Consider the following 23,042-nt stretch of genomic DNA (forward strand, 5'->3'; position numbering starts at 1 on the left):
TGAAGCTGAAACTGCAAATCTTTGGCTACCTGATGCAAAGAACTGACTCACTAGAAAAGTCCCTGATGCTGGGAAAGATTGAAGGCAAGAAGAGAAGGGGACAACAAAGGATAAGATGGTTGAATGGCATCACTGACTCAATGGACATGAGTTTGAGTAAACTCCAGGAGTTGGTGATGGACAGGTAGGCCTGGCGTGCTGATGTCTATGGGGTCACAAAGAGTTGGACATGACTGAATGACTGAACTGAACTGAATTGGGCTCCTCTTGTGGTTCAGTTGGTAAAGAATACACCTACAATGTGGGAGACGTGGGTTCAATCCCTGGTTTGGGAAGATGCCCTAGAAAATGGAAAGGCTATCCACTCCAGCATTCTCGCCTGGAGAATTCCATGGACTGTATAGTCCATGGGGTTGCAAAGATTCAGACATGACTGAGCGACTTTACATAAAGTTGGTTTAGAATGGGTTAATACAATCTATTTTCTAGACCTGAAGAATCCACAGTTCTATGTTGTCTAGGCATTTCAATCAATTTAAGTGATTTTGATAAGGACATGGTTAAATTCCTGAGAGAAATAATCCATCTAATTGGCATAATACAATCAAGACATTCTTCTGAAACCAATAAAGGGGCACAGGCCAATTACGGAATCAAAAGCATGGATATTTATCTCTGAGAGGAGCAAAGAACAAGCAAAGATGATTTAGCCAAATCACATATCTTGAATATTTTCAATTTGTCAAATAATTCTCCCATAAATGATCATAGGGGACTCCACTCACCGTCCAGTGGTTTGTAATTTGGGGAAGGTTGGTTCACTCCTCAGTTGGGGAACTACAATCCTGAATGCCTTAGGGCAACTAAGCCCACAGCAGCAAGGAGAGAACCTACACTCTAGAGTTCAGGAGCCACAGCTAGAGAGTCCATAAGCCTCAATGAAAGATCTTGAGTACTGCAACTAAGACTCAATGCAGCCAAATAAATAAACATATATTAAAGAAAAAATTAAAATTTTAAAAATAAATAAATGATGATAACACCAATTTAATAAGTAAAACCCCTTTTTATACCGACTGTCACAAAGTATCAGTTGTGAATTAGATATTGATAGCAGAAGGATGTGTTTCTTTTGCTATCTCAGGAGTACAACCCTTTATCATATTGCTAGTTGACCAGCTCTATACTCCAAAATTCTGACAGCATGATATTGTCTAATCATCCCTAGAACTAAAACTGACTGATACATGTTAACTATACTGAGATGTTTAAAGTAAATTGTAGGTATTATAAAAAATGTGCTGGAAGACATTTAGGATTTTGAACAAAGGTCCCTTTAGTAAATACTTGCTGAAGTATGTGACGTTTCAAAAGTTATTCAACTACCTGCAGTCCCAATATATTCGTCCATAAGGAAAGGAATGTAGTAATACATACTTCATAGGATTGTAAAGAGAATTAATTGAATTTCTGAAAAGTGCTTTATAAATGGTAAAGCATTACTTCTAGGTTTAATAAAGGTTAAATGATCCTTAAGGGCAGCTGGAAGTATATTCATAGGCAGAGAAGGAGGATTTTCTTAGTACTACTTTATTCCAGGGATTTTGCTAGTTGCTTTATTGAGAAGATAGAAATATATAATCTCTATAATCTTTAATGACAAAATAGAAAACCTATAAGCTCCATACTCTTTAATTCAGTCATATCTAAGAAAAATCATGCTGATACCAGAGACTATAATGGATCTTATTAGCAAATGTTAATGAAAACTAAGGGAGAATAAAAGATTGTGGACTCAGATACACTGCAGGAAGCAGACTTCTGAACTCTAAAATCATTTACTGCTTATCGATAAAGATAAAATTTTGGAATGTTTGCAAGGCATTTGACTTAGTGTTATCACAAATACACACCCTATTTCTTGTTAGAGTAAGATCTGTGTCAGATTTTTACCTGTTTTCTATATTCTCATCATAAAATGCCTTGCTTATTTTTGAAGAATTTCCTTTAATATTAGGAACTCCAAAAGTTTAAAGGCCTTCTGATGAAATGTAACCAATAATTCTGAAGCAATTCTAGTTGTTTGCGTGGAACAAGTATATTATGATTCACAATTGTTTGCTGCCCCTCCCTGGAGGACCATTATAATTTCAAGACCAGTTGATGACAGAATCAGCCAATTAGGTAAGAATAAAAATGACTGAATTCCACTTCAAGCAGAAATTTTAAGTACCAGCATACATTTTCCCTTTGCAATGAATTCAACAATGGATACTTCGGATACTGCACAGGGCCTAGAGAGGATGCCCCATGAAGAAGCGCCATAGACCACTCCATGATGGGCACATAGCATTAGTGATAGATGAATCTTTGCTGTTGCAGGCCACTAAGATTTTACAGTCATTTGTCACTGCAGTCTATCCTGCAGTGTTCCATTCACAATCTGTAACTTCATTTGTATATAAGACATTTAAAATCCATTGTTACTTTATTAATCAGAGAACATCATATTTTGTGTTTGACTTTTTTTGCTTTAAGACATATGGTGACTGACACTGATTATTTTTAAAAGTAATGTAAAGGGTTTTTTCCCTTCAGCAAAAGAGACACTGATGTATAGAACAGTCTTATGGACTCTGTGGGAGAGGGAGAGGGAGAGGGTGGGAAGATTTGGGAGAATGACATTGAAACATGTAAAATATCATGTAAGAAACGAGTTGCCAGTCCAGGTTCGATGCACAATACTGGATGCTTGGGGCTAGTGCACTGGGACGACCCAGAGGGATGGTATGGGGAGGGAGGAGGGAGGAGGGTTCAGGATGGGGAACACATGTATACCTGTGGCGGATTCATTTTGATATTTGGCAAAACTAATACAATTATGTAAAGTTTAAAAATAAAATAAAATTAAAAAAAAAAGAAACAATCTCAGAATTTTAGGGGCTTAGGAAATTAATAAATTTCCTTTTTCATAGATCTGTGGGACAGTTGGTATGGCTCTATTTATAACTAGAAGTCCAGTTTAAGTGTGTTCTACATGTTTCACATTCTGAAACAATGGTTATTCAGTGAATTCTGTCCTCACACAGAACAATAGAAGCTCAACAGAGTAAGTCAAACCATGCAACTATACTTTCTGCTTGCATGTCTGTGGTGCACATTTAATTACTCAAAACAAGGCATAATCAATCTCAGAATAATCTCAGAATAATCAAGCTCAGAGTCAATGAAGAGGAGATATCCTTTCTATCTACTCTCCTGGAAGGCACATAGCAAAGTGTCAGATCAGATCAGATCAGTTGCTCAGTCGTGTACGACTCTTTGCGACCCCATGAATCGCAGCACGCCAGGCCTCTCTGTCCATCACCAACTCCCGGAGTTCACTCAGACTCACGTCCATCGAGTCAGTGATGCCATCCAGCCAATTCATCCTCTGTCGTCCCCTTATCCTCCTGCCACCAATCCCTCCTAGCATCAGAGTCTTTTCCAGTGAGTCAGCTCTTCGCATGAAGTGGCCAAAGTACTGGAGTTTCAGCTTTAGCATCAGTCCTTCCAAAGAAATCCCAGGGCTGATCTCCTTCAGAATGGACTGGTTGGATCTCCTTGCAGTCCAAGGGACTCTCAAGAGTCTTCTCCAACACCACAGTTCAAAAACATCAATTCTTCGGTGTTCAGCCTTCTTCACAGTCCAACTCTCACATCCGTACATGACCACTGGAAAAACCATAGCCTTGACTAGATGAACCTTTGTTTGCAAAGTAATGTCTCTGCTTTTCAATATGATATCTAGGTTGGTCATAACTTTTCTTCCAAGGAGTAAGCGTCTTTTAATTTCATGGCTGCAGTCACCATCTGCAGTGATTTTGGAGCCCCCAAAATAAAGTCTGATACTGTTTCCACTGTTTCCCCATCTATTTCCCATGAAGTGATGGGACCAGATGCCATGATCTTCAGTTTCTGAATGTTGATTTAAGCCAACTTTTTCACTCTCCTCTTTTACCTTCATCAAGAGGCTTTTTAGTTCCTCTTCACTTTCTGCCATAAGGGTGGTGTCATCTGCACATCTGAGGTTATTGATATTTCTCCCGGCAATCTTGATTCCAGCTTGTGCTTCTTCCAGTCCAGCGTTTCTCATGATGTACTCTGCATAGAAGTTAAATAAGCAGGGTGACAATATACAGCCTTGACGAACTCCTTTTCCTATTTGGAACCAGTCTGTTGTTCCATGTCCAGTTCTAACTGTTGCTTCCTGACCTGCATACAAATTTCTCAAGAGGCAGGTCAGGTGTTCTGGTATTCCCATCTCTTTCAGAATTTTCCACAGTTTATTGTGATCTACACAGTCAAAGGCTTTGGCATAGTAAATAAAGCAGAAATAGATGTTTTTCTGGAACTCTCTTGCTTTTTCTATGATCCAGCGGATGTTGGCAATTTGATCTCTGGTTCCTCTGCCTTTTCTAAAACCAGCTTGAACATCAGGAAGTTCACGGTTCACATATTGCTGAAGCCTGGCTTGGAGAATTTTGAGCATTACTTTACTAGCATGTGAGATGAGTGCAATTGTGCAGTAGTTTGAGCATTCTTTGGCATTGCCTTTCTTTGGGGTTGGAATGAAAACTGACCTTTTCCAGTCCTGTGGCCACTGCTGAGTTTTCCAAATTTGCTGGCATATTGAGTGCAGCACTTTCACAGCATCATCTTTCAAGATTTGGAATAGCTCAACTGGAATTCTATCACCTCTACTAGCTTTGTTCGTAGTGATGCTTTCTAAGGCCCATTTGACTTCACATTCAAGGATGTCTGGCTCTAGGTCAGTGAGCACAACCATTGTGATTATCTGGGTCATGAAGATCTTTTTTGTACAGTTCTTCTGTGTATTCTTGCCATCTCTTCTTAATATCTTCTGCTTCTGTTAGGTCCATATCATTTCTGTCCTTTATCGAGCTCATCTTTGCATGAAATGTTCCTTTGGTGTCTTTGATTTTCTTGAAGAGATCCCTGGTCTTTCCCATTCTGTTGTTTTCCTCTATTTCTTTGCATTGATCACTGAAGAAGGCTTTCTTATCTCTTCTTGCTATTCTTTGGAACTCTGCATTCAGATGTTTATATCTTTCCTTTTCTCCTTTGCTTTTCGCTTCTCTTCTTTTCACAGCTATTTGTAAGGCCTTCCCAGACAGCCATTTTGCTTTTTGCATTTCTTTTCTATGGGAATGGTCTTGATCCCTGTCTCCTGTACAATGTCACGAACCTCCATCCATAGTTCATCAGGCACTCTATCAGATCTAGGCCCTTAAATCTATTTCTCACTTCCACTGTATAATCATAAGGGATTTGATTTAGGTCATACCTGAATGGTCTAGTGGTTTTCCCTACTTTCTTCAATTTCAGTCTGAATTTGGCAATAAGGAGTTCATGGTCTGAGCCACAGTCAGCTCCTGGTCTTGTTTTTGCTGACTGTATAGAGCTTCTCCATCTTTGGCTGCAAAGAATATAATCAATCTGATTTCGGTGTTGACCATCTGGTGATGTCCATGTGTAGAGTCTTCTCTTGTGTTGTTGGAAGAGGGTGTTTGTTATGACCAGTGCATTTTCTTGGCAAAACTCTATTAGTCTTTGCCCTACTTCATTCCATATTCCAAGGCCAAATTTGCCTGTTACTCCAGGTGTTTCTTGACTTCCTACTTTTGCATTCCAGTCCCCTATAATGAAAAGGATGTCTTTTTTGGGTGTTAGTTCTAAAAGGTCTTGTAGGTCTTCATAGAACCGTTCAGCTTCTTCAGTGTTACTGGTTGGGGCATAGATTTGGATTACTGTGATATTGAATGTTTGCCTTGGAAATGAACAGAGATCATTCTGTCGTTTTTGAGATTATATCCAAGTACTGCATTTCGGACTCTTTTGTTGACCATGATGGCTACTCCATGTCTTCTAAGGGATTCTTGCCCACAGTAGTAGATATAATGGTCATCTGTGTTAAATTCACCCATTCCAGTCCATTTCAGTTCACTGATTCCTAGAATGTCGACATTCACTCTTGCCATCTCTTGTTTGACCACTTCCAATTTGCCTTGATTCATGAACCTGACATTCCAGGTTCCTATGCAATATTGCTGTTTACAGCATCGGACCTTGCTTCTGTCACCAGTCACATCCACACCTGGGTATTGTTTTTGCTTTGGCTCCATCCCTTCATTCTTTCTGGAGTTATTTCTTCACTGATCTCCAGTAGCATAGTGGGCATCTACTGACCTGGGTAGTTCCTCTTTCAGTATCCTATCATTTTGCCTTTTCATACTGTTCATGGGGTTCTCAAGGCAAGAGTACTGAAGTGGTTTGCCATTCCCTTCTCCAGTGGACCACATTCTGTCAAATCTGTCCACCACGACCCGCCCATCTTGGGTTGCCCCACGGGCATAAATTTTTAGGATAAGGAGGGTGTAAAGAGTTGGAACAAAAATACTAGCTTATCCACCAAAGATGACTTATTTTTTAATACAAATTTAAAAGCAGCAATAATAAAGAGCAATAACCTCCTCTACAGTACGAAGTACCTCTGCTGAGAATTTTACAGCAACCTTTAGATGGGTGCACCAAGCATTGCTTAAACTCAACTGCTATAATCAGTTGAAATTCTGAAATTGACTAATGCATGATATGAGAATATCTGCTAGGAATAATCATCTTTTTAAAAAAAATTTTAAATTCAAGAAGTATTTATGAACTTTTAAAATGTATTTTGAGTAAGGTTTTGTAATGATACACAGTGCATACATGTGTGCTCAGTTATGTCCAACTCTTTGTGATCCCATGGATTGTAGCCCACCAGGCTCCTCTGTCCATGGAATTTGCTGGGCAAGAACACTGGAGTTGACTGCCGTTTCCTACTCCAGGGGCTCTTCCCAACCCACATCTCATGAATTGGCAAGCAAAGTCTTTACCAGTGTGCCACCTGGAAAGCCACGTAACTGTAATTCATGTGTTACTGAATACTTGTGATGGTGATGGTTAATTATATGGGCAAACTTGGCTGGACCACACTACTAAGAAATTTGGCCAAACACCCTGTCTGGAGGTTTCTGTGAAGGTATTTTAAAAGATGAGATAGACATTTAAGTTAGTAGACTTTGAGTAAAACAGATTATCCTCTAGAATGTGGGTGGGCCTCTTCAAATTAACTAAAGGTCATAAGAGAAAAAGACTGAAGTTCCCCCAGGAGGACAGAATACTACCTCCAGACTATGTTTAGACTCAAGCTGAAACATTAAACCTTTCCTGAGTCTCCAACCTACTGGCCTGACTTGCAGATTTTCAACTTGCTAGCCCCTACAATTGTTGAGCAAATTTCTTAAAATAAATGTCTGTCTGTCTGTCTCTCTCTCTATATATATATACACACACACACGTATCTTATTGGTTCTGTTTCTCTGGAGAACCCTGACTAACACAATGACTAACATTACCTCTGAATGACAGAAAAGGTATGAATTTAGATATAATTATGAATTTTATAAAGTTATGAATGATTAATACATATAAAAGATTTCTCATTTTCAACATGAAGCAAAATTATCCACTCTTGATTAATTGATTATCATAGGGACAAGATGAGGGATGCAGATATAACACCATCATCAAATCTATTTTCTGCACCAAATCCTTTAAAAATTACAGAAAAATATGTTTTAAGTATAATAAGTACAGAATATAATTGAAAATAAGATAGTGTCATCAGCAGAACAGAAATTTTGAGAACGACCTGAAAGCCGAATTGCTGAAATAATTGACTAGCCAAAAACAAAATTAAAAAACCATAGCCCCACAGAGTTCAAAAGACTGTTCTTTACATCTGTGTCTCTTTTGATGTCTCTCATATCGGGTCATCATTACCATCTTTCTAAATTCCATATATATGCGTTAGTGTACTGTATTGATGTTTTTCTTTCTGACTTACTTCACTCTGTATAATAGGACTCTGTGGGAGAAGGTGAGGGTTGGATGATTTGAGAGAATAGCACTGAAACATGTATATTATCATATGTGAAACAGATCACCAGCCCAGGTTTGATGCATGAGACAGGATGCTCAGGGCTGGAGCACTGGATTGACCCTGAGGGATGGGATGGGCAGGGTGGTTGGAAGGGGGTTCAAGATGGGGAACACATGTATACCCGTGGCTGATTGGCAAAAACCACTACAATACTGTAAAGTAATTAGCCTCCAATTAAAATAAATTAATTAGAAAAACATAGTTCCCCAAATATGAAGAAAAGCTGGACTGTAAATTCAAACAATTTTAATGATTCTGAAAACGCAGAGTTAGACTGTACAGAGTCAGAGAAGCTCCTGGAGATCTTACCTAACTAGGACTAAATTTTTGGAATGCTGAGCTCTTTCTCTTCCCTTGTTCTGACTGAACGAGAAGCAGCAGGGACATTTCTGAGGCTCTTAGGGTGTCCCTGGTGATTTGAGAGAAAAGCAGAGCAAAGCTTGAGCTAATTCCAGTTTGCAGCCTAAGTTAGGCTAAAGGGATAGGCGAAGAGTAGAAAGGAAAGAGAGGTGGTTCCTGACAGAAAGGAAATGATTTGTGGTGTTTTCAAGTCAAGGCAAAACTTTTTATTCTGGTAATTGATGAGAGCATGGGTTTTTCAGGTGGTGCGAGTGGTAAAGAATCGCCCTGTGAGTGCAAGACATGTAAGAGATGAGGGTTTGATCCCTGGGTTGGGATGATCCCCTGGAGGAGGAAATGGCAACCCACTCCAGCGTTTTTGCCTGGGAAATCCCATGGACAGAGGAGCCTGGAGGACTAAAGTCCATGGACTCGCAAAGAGTCAGACATGACTGAGCCACCAAGCACACGCCATGCACAAAGTGGACAAGATGACAAGTCTGTCAGTCTTTCTCTTAACACACCCCAAAGTAAAGCTTGCCTGTTGCATCCTGCACATAAACACAAACCTCGCAGCCAACCCAGACAGTCAGAGAGGGCTATTGGTGACACAGATTTTCGTATGTGGAAATTAACTGTTTCTCAATACCCTGATTAACCTGCTTGGTCCTTTGCTCCTAATTCAGATTGGCAAACCACAGATCACGAGACATCTGGAGAAAGACAATGAACGGAAAGAGAATGAATAAGATAAATAAGATATCCTGTATTTATTATGTTTGAGACAAATTTTTCTGTAAATGTTAGATGATCTGATGCAGAAGGTAGAATTGATAATGGTTCTATATTTGCCTTTTTCATCTTGTCCCTATGATTATCAATTAAAAGTAGATAATTTTACTTCATGTTTAAAATGAAAGATCTTGTACATACATTGATTATTCCATAACTTTGTAATCAAGGAACAGTTGACTTTAGAAAAAATCAGAAAAATCCAAAAATAGAATTTTTTTAAAGGTAACATTCTCCAGAAAACAAAGTAGCTCTTGCAATAACAAATATTAAGAATCTGCACTATAAAGATTGCTAAAATGAAAAAGAGTAGTAAAAATTAGAGAAAAAGCAGAAGAATTGTGAAATAGAAAAGAGAAATGACTAAAGAACCTCTTTCTATTCTATACACACACAGAGAGAGGAAGCTATAAACATGTATGTGTGTATGCCTGCTAAGTTGCTTCAGTTCTGTCTGACTCTTTGCAGCTCTGTGGACTGCAGCCTACCAGGCTCCTCTGTCCAAGGGATTCTCCAGGCAAGAATACTATAATGGGCTTCCATGACCTTCTCCAGGGGCTCTTCCCAACCCAGAGGTTGAACCTGTGTCTCTTTAGGCCTTCTTCATTGGCAGGTGTGTTCTTTACTACTAGCATCACTTGGGAAGCCATATATATATAATATATAATTATATATTAAATATATATTTATATTATATTTAATATTATATTTATATATCATATATATAATATATAATTATATATTAAATATATATTTATATTATATTTATATATTATATATATTATATATTATATTATATTATATTTAATATATAATTATATATTATATATAATTAGACAGGTATATGTGATAAAAAATACATATTTCAATATTTCATAGCTATTACATTCAAAAGACAGGCAGGGTACCAATATGTGCCAACATCATTAAGTTTTCAGAATATGTAAAATGATGAAATGATTCCAAGATAATTCCACAAGTTAGCATAAGTCCTAACAACAAAATTAGATGAGGAATACATTCTAATCAAAAAGGATTTCTTTCTAAGAAATATAAGGAGGGTTTAGTATTAGGAAAATCATATATTATGATTCACTACATAAGTAGATTAAGAAAAAATGATTTTGACCATCCTGTAGATGTGAAAAGCACTGGATATAATTTTTGTTTAAAAATATCTTAGCAAGTTAGAACTAGAAGGAATCTTCTTTTATTTGATAACATCTGTAGGCCAGAAGTTTCCAGTTTAACTTATATTTAAGAGTAAGTAGTTTTAAAAATTACACTGAACTAAGGAAAAAATTATATATACCAGCTACTACTGTCATTAGTCAATATCTTGCTGGAGAATCCAGGCAAAGTAGTAAATTTAGAAAAATAAATATATCTTCACATATTTAAAAAAGAGAAAACTGTCAGATTTTATAGATGATATAATTCTCCTTCAATATAATCCAGGAAAAATTACTTGAAACTTTCATAAAGTTAATAATTATTCTCAGTAATATTACTGGATAAAATAGCTATATATAAAAAATCACTATTTTATACAATCAAATCAGATCAGTCGCTCAGTCGTGTCCAACTCTTTTCGACCCCATGAATCGCAGCACGCCAGGCCTCTCTGTCCATCACCAACTCCCAGAGTTCGCTGAGACTCATGTCCATCGAGTCAGTGATGTCATCCAGCCATCTCATCCTCTGTTGTCCCCTTCTCCTCCTGCCCCCAATCCCTCCCAGCATCAGAGTCTTTTCCAATGAGTCAACTCTTCGCATGAGGTGGCCAAAGTACTGGACTTTCAGCTTTAGCATCATTCCTTCCAAAGAAATCCCAGGGCTGATCTCCTTCAGAATGGACTGGTTGGATCTCCTTGCAGTCCAAGGGACTCGCAAGAGTCTTCTCCAACACCACAGTTCAAAAGCATCAATTCTTTGGCGCTCAGTCTTCTTCACAGTCCAACTCTTACATCCATACATGACCACAGGAAAAACCATAGCCTTGACTAGATGGACCTTTGTTGGCAAAGGAATGTCTCTGCTTTTGAATATGCTATCTAGGTTGGTCATAACTTTCCTTCCAAGGAGTAAGCATCTTTTAATTTCATGGCTGAAGTCACCATCTGCAGTGATTTTGGAGCCCAGAAAAATAATGTCTGACACTGTTTCCCCATCTATTTCCCATGAAGTGATGGGACCAGATGCCATGATCTTCGTTTTCTGAATGTTGAGCTTTAAGCCAACTTTTTCACTGTCCGCTTTCACTTTCATCAAGAGGCTTTTTAGTTCCTCTTCACTTTTTGCCATAAGGGTGGAGTCATCTGCATATCTGAGGTTATTGATATTTCTCCCGGCAATCTTGATTCCAGCTTGTGCTTCCTCCAGTCCAGCGTTTCTCATTGATGTACTCTGAATATAAGTTAAATAAGCAGGGTGACAATATACAGCCTTGACATACTCCTTTTCCTATTTGGAACCAGTCTGTTGTTCCATGTCCAGTTCTAACTGTTGCTTCCTGACCTGCATACAAATTTCTCAAGAGGCAAGTCAGGTGTTCTGGTATTCCCATCTCTTTCAGAATTTTCCACAGTTTATTGTGATCCACACAGTCAAAGGCTTTGGCATAGTCAATAAAGCAGAAATAGATGCTTTTCTGGAACTCTCTTGCTTTTTCCATGATCCAGCATATGTTGGCAGTTTGATCTCTGGTTCCTCTGCCTTTTCTAAAATCAGCTTGAACATCAGGAAGTTCATGGTTCACATATTGCTGAAGCCTGGCTTGGAGAATTTTGAGCATTACTTTACTAGCGTGTGAGATGAGTGCAATTGTGCGGTAGTTGGAGCATTCTTTGGCATTGCCTTTCTTTGGGATTGGAATGAAAACGGACCTTTTCCAGTCCTGTGGCCACTGCTGAGTTTTCCAAATTTGCTGGCATATTGAGTGCAGCACTTTCACAGCATCATGTTTCAGGATTTGGAATAGCTCAACTGGAATTCCATCACCTCCACTAGCTTTGTTCGTAGTGATGCTTTCTAAGGCCCATTTGACTTCACATTCCAGGATGTCTGGCTCTAGGTCAGTGAGCACACCATCGTGATTATCCGGGTCGTGAAGATCTTTTTCGTACAGTTCTTCTGTGTATTCTTGCCATCTTGTCTTAATATCTTCTGCTTCTGTTAGGCCCATACTATTTCTGTCCTTTATCGAGCCCATCTTTGCATGAAATGTTCCTTTGGTATCTCTGATTTTCTTGAAGAGATCCCTAGTCTTTCCCATTCTGTTGTTTTCCTCTATTTCTTTGCATTGATCGCTGAAGAAGGCTTTCTTATCTCTTCTTGCTATTCTTTGGAACTAATAAGAAAAAGGGGAAAATATTACTTTGACTAGCACCCAAACTACAAACATTTAGGAATATACCTAATATAACTGTGTGTGTCATTCAGTCACTCAGTTGTATCTGACTCTTTGTGACCCTATGGGCTGTAGCCTGCCATGCTCTCCTGTCCATGAAATTTTCCAGGCAAGAATACTGGAGTGGGTTGCCATTTCTTACTCCAGAGAATCTTCTTTACCTAGGAATCGAACCCTCATCTCTTGTGTCACCTACATTGGCAGGCGGATTCTTTATCACTGTGCCACCTGGGAAGCCCATCCCAATATAACTATTACCTATTTAAACAAAGGTAAATGCTAATAAACCAAAAAGAATAAATAGACATATAAAATTCACAAAATGTAAAATTTAAATATTCCAAGAAAATAATCTCATGTTAATCAAATTCAAAACTATCCTAAACATACTTTCTCAGATGATTCTGACAAGTTAATTCTTTAATTCAAAATGGAAAGAAAAAACATAGATAGTGAATAAACTTTTGGAAGAAGAGAAGAAACTAGAACCTTGTATATATCTAAACTTAACCTTTAGGTCCTTGTTTACACGTACCCAAAGTTATTTCAACAGTGAGGTTTGAGGGCACAGTACCCCACAAAACCATCCTCACTTTGGATACCAGGTACAAGTTCTATGGGTTCCTCAAACCACTCAACAATTAGCTAAAAGGAGTATGAAGTTCAATGAAAGCTGTTACACTTGCATTGCAAGTTGTTGAAGGATAAAAGATACAGATTAAAATAAGCCAAGAGACCAGACACATAGAGTAGAATCCACAACGGTCCAAACATGTAGCTTGCAGTTGTCCTCTCTCCACCAAATCACGGATGGTTTGGTCACGCTGGAGACAGTCTGCACAGAGGGCTGCTCACCAGGGAAGCTCACCTTTGGTGTCCAAAGTTTTTACTGGGGCTTTAACACAAACTGTCTGCATAGTCTCAAGCTCCTCCTAAAAGTTAGGCTAATACCTTTAGTCAGGTCTTATGGAAGTTGGAATTGGTATGTTGCAGCTCAGACCCCCCATCATAAATCACACTATTAGAATGTCCAGTGGCCAAAGCCCCCATACACACACAGACACTCCTGTCAGGCAGGATAGTCCAAGGCCCTAGAGCTCACTTTCCAGTAATCAAGGAAAAAGCCCAGACTTCTCTTCGGGTAAGGTTAATTCTTCACTACACAATATGCAAATTTAGTGTATGGCATAGAATTCAAATTGGAAATGATCTGCACACTTTCATATAAAAGTATTGGAAAATATCTGGGGAAATATATACTAAACTGTAAACTACAATATATGCCAACCTAGGAAGAAAGCAGAGGAATATTGGGGGTCAGGGGTGTAAGGAGATTTTCATTTTTTGCTCTTTGTACTTCTAAAGTATTTGGATATTTTTTAACAGTAAGAATCAATTAATAGATATTGTGTATGATTTAAGTAATTGGTTCTTAAAAATTTGATTGTCCCCATTTCCACTAAGTAAATATGAACATAAACCTATACAATATCAAGTTTAAAAAGAGTCCCATGTTTTAGCCCACTGGAGGTGCTCATATGTATTATCTGGGTGTACTGGCTCTCCTGTTCACCTCCGAGAAGGTGGTGGTTGAAATGAGCTGATAGAAACTCTACAAATCTATGAACATTGCTGGTATATGTGGAGTCATTTCCTTTTCTTTTATTATTTTTTTTTCTAAATCATTATTCCCAGTCAAATTGCACAGGTGTGAGGACAGAGACAGAGACGGCACACCTGCTCACCCTCAAAGTCTCCTTTATGAACTACTCTTCCTAAATCCACCCTTTAAAGTCCGTGTTTCTCTCGCTTCCATCCTTGCTCTGCTTTTCTAGCCAGACTGCAAAGCCTCAGAGGATGAACTCATCCACCTTGAACTTGTCTCTTATCATTTGTGGTGATTCATGAACTTTATTCCCTGTCTCAATTCTTTGGACTTCAATTTCTATATTTGATATCTTTAACCTATCTGTAGTCTTTTTGCTGCTTTAATCCTAAGTTTAGATCTTTATCATTTCATTTCTCACTACCATAAAAGTTGTTAATTAAGGGACCAGCTTGGTAACATAAATAAGTGAAGCAGACAGCTCTAAAAACTCTGGAGTAGTGAGGACTATGAGGGGCTGGAGAATTTTTGTCCCATTTGAAAGCATTCACATTCAAAGTTTTGCTTGCTGCATATTTGTCTTGTTTTGTTTTCCATTATTGTGGGTAAACACTTCTGTGACCAAATTTGAGCTAGTATGCAAACTCTGTGAACAGGGTCTCTACACCATATACCTTACAAATGTATTTGGCTGCTGGAATGATCTGTCTAGATATATAAATCTAATAATGTCATTCCTTCATTCAAAATTTTTCTAATATTTAATTCTACAGTAAAATCAAAACATCTTACTCTGGCAGTCAATCTTTTAATTTTCTGACTTCTGATTATCTTCAGCTGTATTCCTTACCATTCCCATATCACAGTGTGATTTTGCAATTCTAAAATTCTGCCAGATCATACAAGGTACTGTGCTCTCTATTGTTTCTGTGACATTCACGACTTTTTAGAAGAATTTTCTGGCCTTACTTATTTCACTTATTTCACCTCCCTTATTTCACTTTAATAAAAGCCTCTTGTCTGTTGTTTCTTCACAGCCACTGACCTAGTCCCCGCAAAGCAATTTTCACAGACTTCATGAAATAGTATATGCTTGCTTTCTGCCTCTTTCACTAAAGTGTATGCTCTTTAAGGTGGGCTTGATGTTATGTTTTTCTCCATAGAAGTGGCATTTGGAACTTAACAGAGACTACATCAATATCTTTCTTCTTCCTGAATGGATTTTTCTTCTTCTAACTACAAAGTTAGCCTTTATGAACAGAGTTTGACAACAGACAGGATTCAAGTCCTTCCTCTATTATGTACCACCTATGTGACATTAGGTAAGTTATATAATATCTCTAAGCCTTGGTTTTCTCATAGTGCCTACCCCATAGGATGACCATAAATATTTAAGTCATATAATTCATTAGTACACAGCCTAACACTTTGGAGATGTTCAAAACTGCAGGCTATGGTCATGATAACCATACAGATCTTCCTCTACTTATGATGGTGTTACATCATGATAAAACCATCATAAATTGAAAATGGATTTAATATGCCTAATTTACCAAACATCATAGCTTAGCTTTCCCTACCTCAAACATGCTTACACATTTACGTTAGGCTACAGTTAACACAAAGCCTATTTTATATTAAAATGTTGGGTATCTCATGTAATTTATTGAATATCATACAGAAAGTGAAAACAGAACTGCTGTAAGCCTAAATCAGTTGTTTACACTCGTAATCATGAGGCTGAAGGGAGCTGCAGCTGACCAGCACCATGAGAGTGTATTGTACTGCATATTGCTAGCCCAGGAAAAGAGAAAATGCAAAATTCAAGGTATGGTTTCTACTAAATGTATATTACCTCTGTACCATTGTAAAGTCAAAAAATTATTCTGTTGAATCATCAGCAGAAATAGAAGTAAAGCTGATAACATTAAACATTTTAAAACATTTAATTTCTTAAAAGCCATAGTGCCATTCAAAAGAAACAATAAAGCATACTGAACTCCTATTACAGTGCATCTCAGTATACCCTCACATATCTTTTCTTGCCCTAATTGAACTCATTACCTCACCCTATCCTTAATCCCCAAGCCTGCTCCTCTTCCTGGATTTCCTATGCATTGAATAGTACTGCATCCACACCTTTGGTTAATCCAGTGATTTAGTAAAAGGCCTTCTTGATTCCTCCTCCACATCAATTCTATAGTTCATCATCAAGTCCTATTGATTCTATGATACAACAGCTACAATACTAGTCTCACTGCATGTTGGCAACCCTAATTGATTTTCTAAACAGTAGTCAGAAATAATCTGAGCCTGTCTCTTCCCCTCAGCACTTTCCATTATGCAAGCTCCTTCCCATTGCCTTGAGAAGTCTCACAAGACACACCCGCTCTGGCCCAGTACTCCAGCATCACCTCTGGTTACTCACTCCTTTATACTTGGGCTCCACCAGGTTATGATTCATTATACTTCTCCAATCTATCTCACTTTTCCTCACCACTAAGTCTTCACAAAAGCCATTTCCTTTTCTAAAACTGGCTTCCCAAGTTTTCTCAACCTAGCCATCTACTATTCATTACTCAGTTTCACCATATGCGTGATTTCTTGCAGGAATCCTTCATTGACATATATCCTCTCTCCCCCTGTGGTTCGTAGGACACAGCACTTGACCTGTTTCACTGTATTGCGAATGGCTGTTCACTTGTCCTCTTTTTCAGCTCCCTTATACCGTGAGCTCTATGAAGCAGAAACCAGGTGTGTCTTGCTTACCATTGTATCCCTAGTGCTTATCTCAATACAGGTGGCACATAGTAGGAATTGTAATACCCATGTATGATAAAAACAAACGAATGAGTGGATTGTTAAGCCTATTTTGAAGTTACATCTAGGTCAAACTGGAGGGTGTAAACTCCTTTCTTCTTTATTCTGGCTCCTGTGGTGATCCTAGAAGGATCACTGTATTCCTGAGTTTTCACAGCTCTCTATAGCTAGTCTGATTGGAGTTCAGCAGTTCTATGGAGTTCTGCAGTGTGAAGCATAGCAACTCTCCTCTCTTCAGCAGTAAGAGACTTTTCACACTTTATTTATGAGAATAGAAGTGATGATTCCTTCACTGCACATTTCTTCTCCAACTGATTGATTTTATTTTTCATAAACTTAGAATTACTTTTATAAAACTCAATTTATTTGATTCTTCTTTTCAGTCCTCTGTGTTTAGAATGCCACTGATTTTTATTACCACTACAATTGGTAAAACCAGTCAGCATGCTGACGGGGTCAAGGTCTTCTTATTTAGTTTAGACAATCAAACTTTACTTTTTGACTTAAAAACAAAAAGTACATTTCCAGATATCAGTGATGTGATGCATATGGAATTAAAGTATCACTGCCATCTATAATCTTAGTTCTTTGAAGGGAACCGTGGAAAATCTATTCCTTATCTGTATTATCAGTTTCCAATAAGAGGGAAGCTTAGACTGCAGTGATAAAATAAAATCCTTCCCAAAAGTTTTGTCATCAGCTACATGTGAGGATAAGTAAAGAAATAGTTCATCATAATGGAAAAAAAACATATGGGCTTTGGAGCCTGATGAAAATGAATGAAGCTCGAGTCACAGCTCTGTGACTTCCAGCTGCATAAATTTGGCATTTTTTTAAACTCTCTTACACTCACTTTTCCCCATTATTTCTTTAAATGGTTTACCATAGTACCTGCAACAGCACTGTTTTGAGTGTTAATTGAGTAATGCGCATAAAAAGTCTTATCTAATGTTATTGTACAGAGTTTCAGCATATAAGTTATAATTACTGTTTGCCATGAAGCAACCTCTCCATCAGAGTTCTTGCAACAGCATGCTGTTTTATAATCTGAACCTGAAAGATGCATGTTGATCCTGCCATCTTTGCAAACAGTCCTTTGATGAAAGCATTCCCTGGACTTATCTTTACATGTGAGAGAATCAGTTTGGTCCAAAGTTTTTCTATCTTCACTTAAGGTGGTTCCACATTAGTATAAAAGTTGTAGCATTCAAAGAGCCCTGCGATATAATGTCACAACCCTTGGCTTTCAGCTTTCAAGGTTATCTAATGTCAGATGATGTGGATTACTATAATTTTTTCTCAACTTCCTTCTTGAGATTTGAAATGATGTATTCTCCCAATACGGTCTTGGCTTTAAAAGAATGTGCCCAAATCTTGAAACTGAAAGCAGAACATCTATCTATAGATAGAACACTGCTCAGCCTGAGCTCAGCACCTGACAGACCTAAGGATTTTCTAGAGTTGGTGCTTCTCACCTGCTGACGCTGATGGGGAGCACTCTCTACTTATATATCGTAGCCAAGATTTCTATTGAAAAGATGCTCCTTTAATTTGATAAAATAGCTAATAGAGTGGTTTCTCTGACTAGGATCTTTACTTGAATGACTAAAAATTACAAATTTTACTCAAAGGGTTGCTGCTGAAGAGAAGGATTTTTACTACCTATAGCTGCTTTTCAAGTTATCTATAACAATGGCTGTGGAAGACACATCTAAGGTGACCAGCAACTGCTCTTGTGTAATCCCCTCCCATTAAGTGCAGGTGGAATCTGTGACTTCTAACAGTATATGGCAAAGGCAATGAGCTATCACTCTCTTGATTAGGTTACATTATATAGCAAAAGTGACGTGATATCACCTTTGGTTCTCGTACATTATATAAGACTCTGTCTTAGCAGATTAGAGCAAGAAATAATTGCCAACTTCTGAACTGCCAATGGAGAAGGCCTTGTTTCAGGGAACTCTGGGGGGCCCCTAGGACTTGCCTCAGATATACAGCTGCAAGGAAATGAGTTCTGTCAACAACCCAAAGGGGTCTGAAAGTGGATTCTTACTGGTCAAGGCTTGGATGGTCTGACACCTTGATTGTAGCCTTATGGATGCTCTGCAGAGGACTCAGCAGGGTCATGACCAGATTCCTGACCCAGGGAACAGAAATACTAAATGTATGTTTAAACCTCTCAATTTGTAGCAATTTGCTACATATCAATACAAATGAATACAGTAGCTTTTGAATCAAAAAATAGTTTTTTTTGTTTTTTTTTAGGTTTTTCATACTTATTGCATTGACCTCGGTTCATGTAGGGGTCAGCTGGAGTAATCACATGGTTGCTTTCAGCCAGGAACTCAGACAGAATGTATAGAACTCACCACCACTTCCACCCTCCTCCACATGTCTCTTCAACAGAAGAGTTGGACTTCTTGCATAGTGGTTCAGAGCTCTAAGAGAGAGTGTCAGTTTCCAATTTGCTTACAACCTGAACTTAAAAGTCCAAGAACTTCTACTATACTTCATTGGTCAAGGCAAGTCACAAGGCTATTCAGATTCAGGGTAGGGGAAATAGGCTCCACCTCTTATTGTGGGAGCATCATAAACATCTGGAATGGGAGAAATTGTTAATGGCAATATTTGCAGACAATTTGCCACAACCCACCCTCTGACTACAGTTCACAATCATTTCACTTGTAGAATAAACAAGAGAAAACACTGGGTAAGCCCCAAGCTGTCGTTTTTAAAAATATATTTTTTAAATTTAAATTTATTTATTTTAATTGGAGGCTAATTACTTTACAATATTGTATTGGCTTTGCCATACATCAACATGAATCTGCCGTGGGTGTACACATGTTCCCCATCCTGAACCCCGCATACAGGGTTATCATTATCATCTTTCTAAATTCCATATATATGCATTAGTATACTGTATTGGTGTTTTTCTTTCTGGCTTACTTCACTCTGTATAATAGGCTCCAGTTTCATCTACCTCATTAGAACTGATTCAAATGTATTCTTTTTAATGGCTGAGTAATACTCCATTGTGTATATGTACCACAGCTTTCTTATCCATTCATCTGCTGATGGACATCTAGGTTGCTTCCATGTCCTGGCTATTATAAACAGTGCTGCAATGAACATTGGGGTACATGTGTCTCTTTCAATTCTGGTTTCCTCGGTCTGTATGCCCAGCACTGGGATTGCTGGGTCATAAGGCAGTTCTATTTTCAGTTTTTTAAGGAATCTTCACAATGTTCTCCATAGTGGCTGTACTAGTTTGCATTTCCACCAACAGTGCAAATGTTGAGGAGAAAAAGAAAAGCTTTTCCCTCAAAGTATCATGTGCAAACCTACAACACCCTGACCTCTTTCTCTCCTCCTTGATTGTATGAATAACCCTGAGATCACCTCTTAGAATTGCTTTTAACCATTAGCTGCAGCTGCTGCACTGCCACGTGTATATATGAATGACATTGTACATTGCACATTCCCTTGGATGCCCCAGTTTGGTCCCCCTTCCAACTACCCTTTTATAGTATGATGAGTTAACAAGTTGGTGACCTACACAAAGAGAGACACAGCTATTTAATCTCTTGCCAGACATTGCTCCTCGGTATGATTTTGAATAGGTCTCTGTAAAAAGTCTTTGATGTCTCAGAAGCCCATTAACAGAGTTTATTTTTTTTTTTCTGGGTTTTGTTTTGTTTTTGTGAAAAAGTTCTAGATTCATTTGAAGATTCTGATAAAGAAATGCAGTTGAGATTTTTTTCAGTATTAGCTAAAACTTGATGTAAATTCTTCCTTTTTTCCTTTTTTTGGTTTAATGAATATTATTTACTCAGTCTGAAATATCTATATTATATGTTCCACCTGTTAAGAATAAACGTACATTAAATCTTGGTAAAGATATAAAAATAAATAAAAGACTGATTCACCCCACAATGGCAAAGCCTCTATTCTCAGAGATCCTACTTTTGAACAAAAAAAAATTATTTGATTAGGATCCAGTCTGTACCCTGGGAGTGATTTTCTATGTCTCTAAGCTCCATTCTTAAACCTATAGAGAAAGCTAAGTGCCAAAGAATTGATGCTTTTGAACTGTGGGGTTGGAGAAGACTCTTTGAGAGTCCCTTGGACTGCAAGGAGATCAAACCAGTCAATCCTAAAGGAAATCAGTCTGGAAGATTCATTGGAATGACTGATGCTGAAGCTAAAACTCCAATACTTTGGCCACCTGATGCAAACTGACTCATTGGAAAAGACCCTGATGCTGGGAAAGATGGAAGGCACAAGGAGAAGGGACGACAGAGGATGGGATGGTTGGATGGGATCACCAACTTGATGGATATGAGTTTTAGTAAGCTCCTGGAGCTGGTGATGGACAGGGAAGACTGGTGTGCTGCAGTCCATGGGGTCACAAAGAGTCAGACATGACTGAGTGACTGAACTGACTGAGTAAAGCTCCATCCTTAAGCTTTTGCCTCTGTCTTTCAGATCATCTTTTTTGCATAAGAAATTGCCTATATTTATAGCTGAATGGCATTTTAAGCCTTCATCCTGCCAATACAAAATTGAAGGCCTAAAGTGTCTTCATTTTAAACTTTCTTTCTCCATTTTCATCCAGTCTAATTCAACTACCTTAAAAAACACTGTGTGTTTCCAAAGTATCAAATTATAATTCACTACACTAAAAAAATGCCACAACCACAGGTATCTTTAGGCCACTCTCTACTATGGGTTGAGATTCAGAATGCTCTGGGATAATATTTTTTACATCCTTTGAAGGCTTTTGTCTGGCCAAAAGGGTCTACAAGGCACTGACTTAAATCTCTCAGTGCTCTTAACAAGCAGTATTAAAGTTATACCATTGATTTGATCTTAACTCTGGGTCCACATTTTGCTGTCAAATCTTCAATTTGATCTTTTCTCTGAAGCTATTTCTTATATTGAGAATCTTTTGTAAGTTTGAGTAACTGGAAATGAGAAATAGTGTTATTTTTCAATCTAGCAAAATCTGGTTGAAAATATATCTTCTTGGTTCTGTTGAACACAGAAAAATCCTCTGTTAATTCTTTTTTTTTTTTTTTTTTTTACTAGAATGTTCGTGTTTTATTTTATTTTATTTTTTTCTAATTTTATTTTATTTTTAAACTTTACATGATTGTATTAGTTTTGCCAAATATCAAAATGAATCCGCCACAGGTATACATGTGTTCCCCATCCCGAATCCTCCTCCCTCCTCCCTCCCCATACCATCCCTCTGGGCCGTCCCAGTGCACCAGCCCCAAGCATCCAGCATCGTGCATCGAACCTGGACTGGCAACTCGTTTCCTACATGATATTTTACATGTTTCATTGCCATTCTCCCAAATCTTCCCACCCTCTCCCTCTCCCACAGAGTCCATAAGACTGTTCTATACATCAGTGTCTCTTTTGCTGTCTCGTACACCGGGTTATTGTTACCATCTTTCTAAATTCCATATATATGCGTTAGTATACTGTATTTATGTTTTTCCTTCTGGCTTACTTCACTCTGTATAATAGGCTCCAGTTTCATCCACCTCATTAGAACTGATTCAAATGTATTCTTTTTAATGGCTGAGTAATACTCCAGAATCAATATAGTGAAAATGAGTATACTACCCAAAGCAATTTATAGATTCAATGCAATCCCTATCAAGCTACCAACAGTATTCTTCACAGAGCTAGAACAAATGATTTCACAATTTGTATGGAAATACAAAAAACCTCGAATAGCCAAAGCGATCTTGAGAAAGAAGAATGGAACTGGAGGAATCAACCTACCTGACTTCAGGCTCTACTACAAAGCCACAGTTATCAAGACAGTATGGTACTGGCACAAAGACAGAAATATTGATCAATGGAATAAAATAGAAAGCCCAGAGATAAATCCACGCACATATGGACACCTTATCTTTGACAAAGGAGGCAAGAATATACAATGGATTAAAGACAATCTCTTTAACAAGTGGTGCTGGGAAATCTGGTCAACCACTTGTAAAAGAATGAAACTG

At 38.1% G+C, this 23,042-nt stretch overlaps 1 pseudogene; it reads right to left on the reverse strand.

The window, feature by feature from the left end:
- Positions 1-5,352: 5,352 nt before the first annotated feature.
- LOC133245346 (craniofacial development protein 2-like) lies at positions 5,353-6,286 on the reverse strand (annotated as a pseudogene).
- Positions 6,287-23,042: the final 16,756 nt, after the last annotated feature.

Source organism: Bos javanicus, chromosome 3 (assembly GCF_032452875.1).
Source record: "Bos javanicus breed banteng chromosome 3, ARS-OSU_banteng_1.0, whole genome shotgun sequence".
Classification (NCBI taxonomy): domain Eukaryota; kingdom Metazoa; phylum Chordata; class Mammalia; order Artiodactyla; family Bovidae; genus Bos; species Bos javanicus.